The sequence below is a fragment of the Candoia aspera genome, chromosome 1 (assembly GCF_035149785.1).
Source record: "Candoia aspera isolate rCanAsp1 chromosome 1, rCanAsp1.hap2, whole genome shotgun sequence".
NCBI lineage: Eukaryota > Metazoa > Chordata > Lepidosauria > Squamata > Boidae > Candoia > Candoia aspera.
The window spans coordinates 12,462,316-12,471,988 of NC_086153.1; positions in this window are offsets into that span (position 1 = coordinate 12,462,316).

Consider the following 9,673-nt stretch of genomic DNA (forward strand, 5'->3'; position numbering starts at 1 on the left):
ATGACTAAAGCAAAACATGATAAAAGTGACACATGGGTGGCCAGGAGGTGGAGCAGGGAGAAACAGTCTGGGCCATGCAGAAGACCTTGTTCACAGTGGTTTGGAAGCCAAAAAGATGTATAATTGGTTCCCGATGTGCATCTGGACAGATGTTCAACTTGGCAAAAGAAGAGGCTCTGTATTCAGAAACCTCTGCAAATATATTATTCTGCTAAGGAAGGAAGGAAATTACTCTCCTTGCAAGGTCTGTGGAAGCTTTTTTAAAAAAAAGAAGAAGAAGAAAAACTTGATGAAGTAGCAACTGAAGAAATTTTGTGGGGAGAGGAAGATAGTTATGGGGGAAAGGGAGCAGTTCAAAAGTGTGAACAAAGTGTGTGTTTGGAGGCCAAAGAGACAGCATTAAAACCCTTGGTTCTGTTAAAAGCAGAGCCTTTCAGTCATGATTTATGCTCATTCAAAAATCTCCATCTCAAAGAAAATCCGGGATTGCTCACTGGGAGAATATTAGTTTCCAGATACTAAGTACAAACACAAGTGTGTTAACAATAGAAAAGAAATCTTGATAGCAAGAATTCTGTACAAGCTGTGCGAGTCTGTAGCTCCATCTGAATGGGGCACCAATGCGCTGTCTATCAATAAATATAAGAGGCACAGGCCGTGCAAGCTGGGTCTGGCCCAGCATCCCCATATATTCTGGCTCCACCTTATCTTACCTTGTTGAGCAAAAGGGAGGTCCTGCTCATGTCAAGAACATTTCTCATCGTTGGCCACTTTGAGATGCGTGGACTTCAACTCCCAGAATTCCCCAGGCAGAACAAGCTGGCTGGTGAATTCTGGGAGTTGAAGTCCACACATCTTAAAGTGGCCAAGGTTGAGAAACATTGGTCTAATGTAAAGAGGACTTTTTATTTTGAAAGCAGGATTTCTGCTGCCATCCCTCCCCCCCAACCCCGCCACATCACACTTCTTTTCTTCTGGCTTTCAGATTCCAGATGCTAATGATTTATTGTCAATGCTGTGCAAAAATATGAATTCCTAAAGAAATGTCTTCCCTTACAAAAGAACGTTCTTCCCTTCCTCCCCTCCCCAAAGTTAGGGCTCTTGAAAATGTCTCTGGATGAAGTCTGTAATGGTTGGAGACCATGGGCTACTGCTGGTGCTGTTTCTGTTGCACATCTCTTCTCTCTGAAGCCTGGTTGCTCCTCATACTTCCCTACGTGCAAAAATTCCATGGGAGTCATATCTTCCTGAGCTCATTCCTTGGGATGTAATGGAAGTGTGGGAAGTCAGGGAGGCTGCGGCACCCAGGACAGAGAATTGTACAATGAAGCCCAGGACACAAACATCTCATTGGCAGCTTTGTAACACTGTAAGATCACACATTGAATGCTATGGGGGTATTTGGCAAAGGAATAAAGACCATTATCTTTAACCAACAGTCCCAACCTGGATCACATTCCCTCCTTTCATGCTGCTCTTGCTAAAATACAAATAAACCTAGGATAGGGAATCATGTGACAAATGTTGCATTTATTTGCTGTCCCACAATGACCGAATTCACATGTTGCACTAAGCTGTAATGTGGTTTGCTTTGCACAGGGTATGAAGTGAACCTGCTACTGTGATTTGTAAATTGTGTTTTATGGTTTTAATATAGTTAATATGTGTGCATGTATTCTCTCTCTCTCTCTCTCTCCTCCACCCCTCTCTACACACACACACACACACACGCATGCATGCACACACATTCAACCAATGGCTAAAACAAACTTTATCCATTAACCATGATCTCTGAAGCCAGGTGGTTCTGGAAGCGAATCAAACGGCATCCCTAAAAACCTTGTTCCTTTGAACTAGAGGTATGTAATTTATTCAACTATATGCTTATAGATGATAAGCAACATCTAAAATTTATACTGGTTGGTTCCTAACTCAGTGGCTGAGGTGATACATCATGTCAAGTCTTAATGTGATATAGTTGCTGATGGACACTGTGGTTGATAAACCATGATTTATGGGTTAGGTCAATATGTCAACATGGTCAATTGTGATTTATTTTTATTAGTTAAAGACATGTCCTGGTGCAACATGTGAGTTCATTCTGCTTAACAGTGTGCTGCTGAAGAAATGAAAAGTTATTTAAAGCAAACTTCAAGCAATGTGGGAAAAATAGAGAAGAAAAGAGGAAAGGATTATGAATTGGTGCTTCCAAGCTGGAAACTAGCTTTTCTACCAGACGATTTTTCTCTTTCTTTTAAAAAGAATTCATGGTGGTATGTTGGCAACTGCATAACAGTGGAGTATGCACATATTTATGCATCACATTTATGGCAATCCTTAAAAATATACCAAGTAGCTTTGTCCTATGTTTAATGCCAAAATTTATTTCTCTCATGGCTATATTCCTTTACAGGGGTGAGATTAAGCTGGTATTAACCTTATTGGGATGAAGTGTCTAAATCTTGCAGATTCCAATAGAAGAGAATATCTGTAGCTCAGGGATGAACTGTGGAGTCCTTGGTGCTCTCTGAGCTTGGTTGTTTGCCTGCAGACGTTTCATGACCCAACTAGGTAACATTATCAGTGCTAGTGAGTGTGGGGTTTGCTCCCCATTTATATACAGTAGCTTGCCCTGCCAGTTTTGGTAGGGGTATAGTTTCCTCCTTGGTAGTTCTTTGATTAGGGTACTGTTTTCTGCTTGATTGTTTGCCTGGTGTTAATCCCTGCCTAACTGGGTGTTAGCTGCTGCAGAGGATGTGTTCTTGTCTTTTGGTCTCCTTCTTAGCTTTTTTATTGTCTTTTATTTTGAATGGTGTGTAAATGTGGTGTATCTCTATATGTCTATTGGGAGCTGATTTGTCTGAATTTCAGGTATTCCCTAGTGTTTTTTGGATTTGGCTTGGTCTAGGATGCTCAAAATTTCCCAGTTGAAAGTATGGCTGAGTCAGTCCATGTGTTGTGAGATTAAGGAGTTTTTATCGTGTCTTCTGACTGCTACGGTGTTTGTGGATGCGCTTTGCTAGTCTTCTGCCTGTCTGTCCCATATAGTGGCTGTTACAGTCCTTACACTGTGTGTTGTAGATGACTGTTTTTTCTTCTTGGGCTACTGGGTCTTTTGGTTTACTTAAGATGTTAAGTAAACATCTTAAATAAACCAGACATGTTTACATATTAAGCAAAATATTATAAGGACAGTTAAGAAAATAGCCTCTATTCCCCATTCAATCCCATTACTGTTTTTAGAGTCTGTCTGTCCTGCCTTTGAGATCAAAAAGAATTACTGCCAGTAATTCTGTAATGGTTAGCATATCTGCCATGGCCCTCTTGCAGCCCTCATAGCATAGCCTGATCATGGCAAACTGATCACAGCAAACTGATCACTATGTTTCCTGCCTTTTGGCGGTAGGAAACAGGTGAAAACTATAGTTTCAGTCCCCAAAATAGGCTGAAGACAAAATCTTAAAATAGGCTGATCACAATGAAAAACAAAGTCCCCCCCTCCAATTTCCATTTAAAAAATTCAGTCTCATCCACTTGTCTGATGGGTTCCCATCCATTCTGTGATCCTCAGCCCCTCCCCAAATATTAAATGCAGCCTATGGCTACCAAAAGATCGCCCACCTTTGTAACCCCATCCCTTGATAAAATCGAGGAGATAAGCCATCTGGCGAAAAATCAATTCTGGTTTGATTCTGTGCTTTATAATCATGTCCTAAGACTCTTTTTGTGCATTGTTTTGGAGATAATATGCAATCTTGATTTGTTATAAATAAGGTATATAAAGGTTCCCCACCTCCACCTCATGGAACTGGAATGGCATAGGTGTGTCTTGATGAAATAGTAAGCAAAACTGTTGTTCATATAATTGTATCAAGAGTAATTTGTGCAGAGGTAAATAGACATAGACCATATAGTACATACAGTCCTACGGGCAAGGACAAATAACATATAGGCTCCAGACCTGGTTATATGAAGGACACCTTCTCCTTTATTCATCTACATGCCCAACCAGATGACAACCTGAGAGGGACAGGACCTCCAGGAGGAGGATTTCAGGGTTATACCTAAGCCACTGCAATAGAGCTGTCATGGAATAGTCATAGCAAAGTTAGATAGACAACCAGCTTTTACTGCAAAGAAAGAGTAGTCCTACTAACAGTGAAGATCACCTTCTACAGAGCCAAAAAACCTAGCCCTATTATGTGTAGCCCCAGGGCTTTAAAACTGGATTTCTTTCTCCTGCCCTTTCATTGTAACAGAGATCTAGCAGTCCATTTTTCAGACCTGGCTGTTGATGGCTTCGGCAGTGTGTTCACACAACCAACTTGTCTGGTCCTAGGTTCCCTCCTAGCCAACATCATCCTTCACAAAACAGGAGGAAAACAAGAAGGAGGAAGTTCAAAAGTGTTTTCTTATTATTGCATTTGCTGCTCCAGGGCATTACATTTTGAAAGTAACAAAGTCGAGGACTTCAAATGAAACATATTTTTAGGAACTGTGCCAGCAAAAAGACATTGAGCCAAGGTGACCAAGTCGACTTTTAGGAGGTCTTGTCCATCTTCAGCTCTAAAGGACAAAGAATAACTAAGATCAAGGAGGTCAGCAGAGAGTAGTTTGTATATATCCAGGAAGCCTGTCTAAAGAGCATGAGTAGATCAAAAGCAAAGATTCATATGAACGACTATTAACAGAAACATACTCATTCACTAATATATGTTACCTGAATTGTAAATTTCATGCTGGCCTCCAGCTAATTTTAATTCTGTCCTGTTTTTTTCCTCCAATACAGGAATATAACACACTTAAGAGATATCAGCAGAACTAAGATCCAGTGAGGATGAGGAATAGCAAGAGGATAATCAAGCAGCAAAACAATCTCAGACAATTAAAGCTTCCTGAGGACTTCCAGTGGGAACATGGAGGACTGAACAGCTGTGTCCGTGAGCTCCGCAGGCAGAACTGACAACACGGCAGGATTTTTTTGGACTCAGGCAGGTATTTCTTGAAGCCCTGGAGCATTTTCACGGATAATATTTGTCCTCCAGAATGGTGACTTGCAGCCAGAGGATCATAAACAGTGTTCATGCTAATGTGGTAAGAGCTGCTGGAAGGCTGGGATGTCATCATTTCCAAGCCGGGCTGTAGCCTTTAAGGGACACTCAGCCACCCCATTTCTAAACCACCCAATTTATTACTTTTTTAAGTTTATGTAGCCTAAGAGAGGGTTTTCACAGCAAGGAGCTCTCTTGGTGCTTATCATTATTTTTGGGGTTATTATTTTTTAAAATTCTTTTTAAGTTTTGGATTTTGCTTTCCATCCAAATATTAAGGAGGGTTGAGAATATGTAACTGTCCTGTTCAGACTAAGAGACAGCCAGGCAGATTACAAAAGGAAGTTCTTTATTTACAATTAACTATTTATAACAGATAAGAATCCACAGGTTAGTCAGTACAGTTCAATCAAGTCCACCCAGGCAGTGGAGGAAAACAAGGCAAGGCTGCAAGATCAGAAGTAGAAGGGGTTTGTGGCAACACAGCAAGGAAGAACTTGGCTAATCCTCACAATGAAGCAGCAAGACTGGGTGTGGGTAGAGCACATGGCAAGAATGAAGCTTGAAGTTCGACTACAGGGCACAGTAAGGAGACGAGGCTAGGCTTGGCAGTGGAGGCAAGGCAAGACTCTGCTGGAGCTACAAGGCAAGGCTCGGATCTGGAGGCAAGGCTGGACCCAACTGGAGTGACAAGGCTAGACTCGGATCTGGAGGCAAGGCTGGACTCAGGTGGAATGGCAAGACGAGGCTTGGAACTGGAGGCAAGGCTGGAATCAGCTAGAGTGCTAGGACAAGGCTTGGTTGTGGAGGCAAGACAGGACTCAGCTGGAACGGAGTGCAAAGGAGGTAAGTCCACATTGATGGAAGGAGCTGGCATTGGTTCCACGTCAGCTACAGGCAAGGCTTCCGGTTCTGGCAAGGACTCTCCTGAAGAAGCTGTTAGCTCAGTGAATTAGTTGTCTCCAGCGGCTTGCTTCTTGCGCTGGTGCCTTTTTATCCAATCCTTTTCATACTGTTTCTCCTCTGTAGCCAATTGGGCTGCCTTTTGCTTAGCTCGCTTCTCAGCTCTCCTCTCACAAGCACTGATTGGAGGATTTGAACCTCCATCCAGTTTTTGCCCAATCAGCTTCTCTGAATTTTCCCACTCTGCTGAGTCACTTCTGGTTTCTATTTCCCCAATTCCTTCCAGATAAGTTTTGTTTTCCCCTTCTGACTCAGCATAGGTTTCAATTTCCCCTTGTTCAGAGTCAGAGCCAGACTCAAACCTTACAGTAATCATCTCCATGTTATCTTTGCATTAAATTTGAAGATTTTACTATTTTCCTACATGTTGAATCTGCTGTTCTGAACTTTTAGCTTTCTCCTACTACTTTCTCTGGGACTGCCTATCATCGTATTTTCACTTGTAAACATCTTTCAGAAATTTTCCATTAACTCCTACTTTCACTAGTTAAATACCTAGGGGGCACCATAACCTACTGCCTGGGACATGGAGGATTTCAAGCAGACAGTTTTGGAATTCTGTTGTGAGCTTAAACAGATTCTTTTTGATTCCTGTCAAGTTATTATGCAAGATATTTGGGACACTGTAGAGAACATCAGTTCCAAAATGCTGTCATCTGGCTTGGGATGTTGTGGAAGAAATTGAAGAGCTTAACAACAATGGAAACATTTCTATTAACAGCAAGATTGAGGCTTCTGTTAAAATGCCAGATGACGATCGGGCAGTTGAGCTGAAGAATTTAACGGAACAGAACTGCAGAACGGAACAGAACAGAAAAGAATTGCAAGCCATGAGTGAGATTGTCTTTTTGATGGAATGCTATGGAAAAGGAGGGATTGTTATATATGGGAGGTTTTCTGCTGAGAAGTCAGTTTTTAAAGGGGGCAATTGGGTTGTCTGATTTCTTTATGAAAAATACCTTGTGTGTATTGTGGAGATATGTAAATGTTCTGGTTTATTTTGAAGTGGGGTAAAGGTTTAAGAATAATTATTTGTATTGCTTCTAGGGCTTGTTTGACCTCACTTCTCTTTAATGATTTGGATTAAGTTTAGTAAGATATAATAATAAATGCTTGGTTTTAGACTTAATATTATTATAATTGTTGTACTATTCATTATAATAGCAGACAATTTATATGCTTTTTAGTTTGTTCTTTATTGTAGCAGATAATAAAATATACAATAGTAGTAGGAAGGAAATAATTAAATAAATGTTATTTTACAGGGGGAAATTGACTAGGAGGCTTGTATTCTTTCTTTTCTTTTAATATACGGAGAAGGATCAAATCTATTTAGTGATTTTTATAATGTGCTAATAGAATGATTTATAGAAATAATGTGATTTTGGTTTAATATAGAGTAAGGGATTGATTATAAAATTGTTGTATATTCTTGTTAAAAGTCAGAAGTCACCTCTTTATGTAATCTATTTTTTTTCTCTTTTTGTGTTTTCACACTTTTAGTTTCTTCTTTTTTGCTTTTTGTAGTTTTTTTGCTTTTTATAGTTTTTATATCTTTGTTCTAAATCTAATACAATCCTCATTTAAAAAAAAAAAGCTTCCTAAAGAGCCAGACTTAAGTGATAATGTCCAAGTCTTGGGACCATAATGAAGTACAGGTAGTCCTTGCTTAACGACCACAATTGGGACTGGAATTTTGGTTGTTAAGCAAAGTGGTCATTAAGTGAATCCAAACTGATTTTATGACCTTTTTGTGGCAGTCATTAATTGAATCATGTTGATTTTGCTTGCCAGAAGCCATCCAGGAAGGTTGAAAATGGTGATCATTTGACCAGGGGACACTGCAACGGTCATAAATGAAAACCAATTGCCAAGTGCCCAAATCGTGATCATGTTACAGCAGGAAATGCTGCAACAATCATAGGGGTGAGGACTGTCCATAAGTTGGTTTTTCAGCACCATCATATGTCTGAACTGTTACTAAACAAATGGTTGTTAAGTGAGGACTTCCTGTAGGCCATACTTTCTAAAACCAACACATGCAGCAACTTCTGTAGTTGAGAGGAATACCAAGGAGGGAATGCATAACAGGAAGTTTTTCTTTAAGCACACAAGATGTAAGACAGCTGTTTTGAGGGAGGGGGTGAAAACTGTATTTAGTCTTTAGGTAGCATGCCATTGGCCATATTACAAAAGCAGGCAGGTTGAAGACAAATAATATGAGGGGAAGGACAAAACATCCACAAAAATGTGATATTCAGCTGCTAGACTAGGACTGGGGCTGAGAAGTCTCTGTTCAAATCCACTTTCAGCCATAGATGATCATTGGGAAACTTTGGGTTAATCACTGCCTCACAGGGCTGTTACTGTTGGGATAAATCTATAATATGTCTACTTAACCATCTTTCTCTCATATATTTAAACAAAATACTTATATATTGGTTTAAATTATTTCTTAAAGGTTTTGCATCAGAGCTTTCAACCTTCCTGTTAAATAGGATTTATGATTTTCAATCATTGCATTTCCTTCCTGTTTGTTTGCAAAGTCACTGTGTCTCCACCTCCCCCCTGAAAAAGGGAGCAATTATAATTTATTATGCAGTAATTGTTACCTAAATGTTTTTGATAAGCAAAAATCACATCTGTTTAGGAATAAGTTACGCGCCGAGAGAATTCCCTTTGAAATAGAGGCAACGTTCTCAAATTCCGTAACTGTACACATAAAACAACGAATTTATTTCCCCACTGCGTCCATTACATTCCCAAGTCAAACGGCATCTTCTTTCTCTTCCCATATTAAAGCCTTTGATTTAATGGAGGTTTTAACTACTTGTTCTTCAGGGAATGTTCAGGAGGCTCTGCACAGATTAGGTTATTGGAAAGTATAGTTATTTGCTTGTAAAGTGGCAGCTCCGTGTCAAAATTGATTTTCTCTAGTGCAGCAACAGTAAGAAAGATAAGCCTCTGCTTTGCATCCAAAATAACATGATCTCCATGCCTCTGGATCATGTTTCACCCCATCCTGATTTTCTTCTTGAGATAAGAGCTTTTCATTGACCGAGCCAGGGGGCCCAGCAGTGTGGCAAATGGGTGGGTCCAAAGCTGGCCTACCCCCATGCTGCTTTATTCCAGACAAGTCAGAGGAAGACATGTAAAGCCTTGTTTCATCTCAGAAATGGCCAACCCTTGAGGTTGACTGGAGGCAAGAGGGGTGCAGTCACTATGTAGGTGGGCCAAAATGGGGCCAGAGGGGGAAGAAGAGAAAGAAAAACGAACTCTCCAAAGCTGTATATAATCAATTCCATGTATTAATAAATGAAATAAATGCTATGGTCAAACAGATCTCAACTGCACCCAGGACAACACATTCTCACAGAAAGATTGAGAACCAGGACAGTGTATTCCCTGGAAGGCTCGAGCCAATCTCTGTCTCTCATCCCATTCTACCAAAAAGTGCTGTTGAGAGGATAAAAATGAAGATAAAGTTCCTTAAATTCCTCCAGAAGAAAGGCAAGAAAGGGAAATAATAATAATATTATTATATTATTCTCTGGGATGCAGGTTGACAGCCCATGGTACAGACCAGCAATTCTCCAAGTATGGTCATCACACATACACATCCTGAGGCTCCAAGACCTTCATTTCTCCTTAAAGCTAAG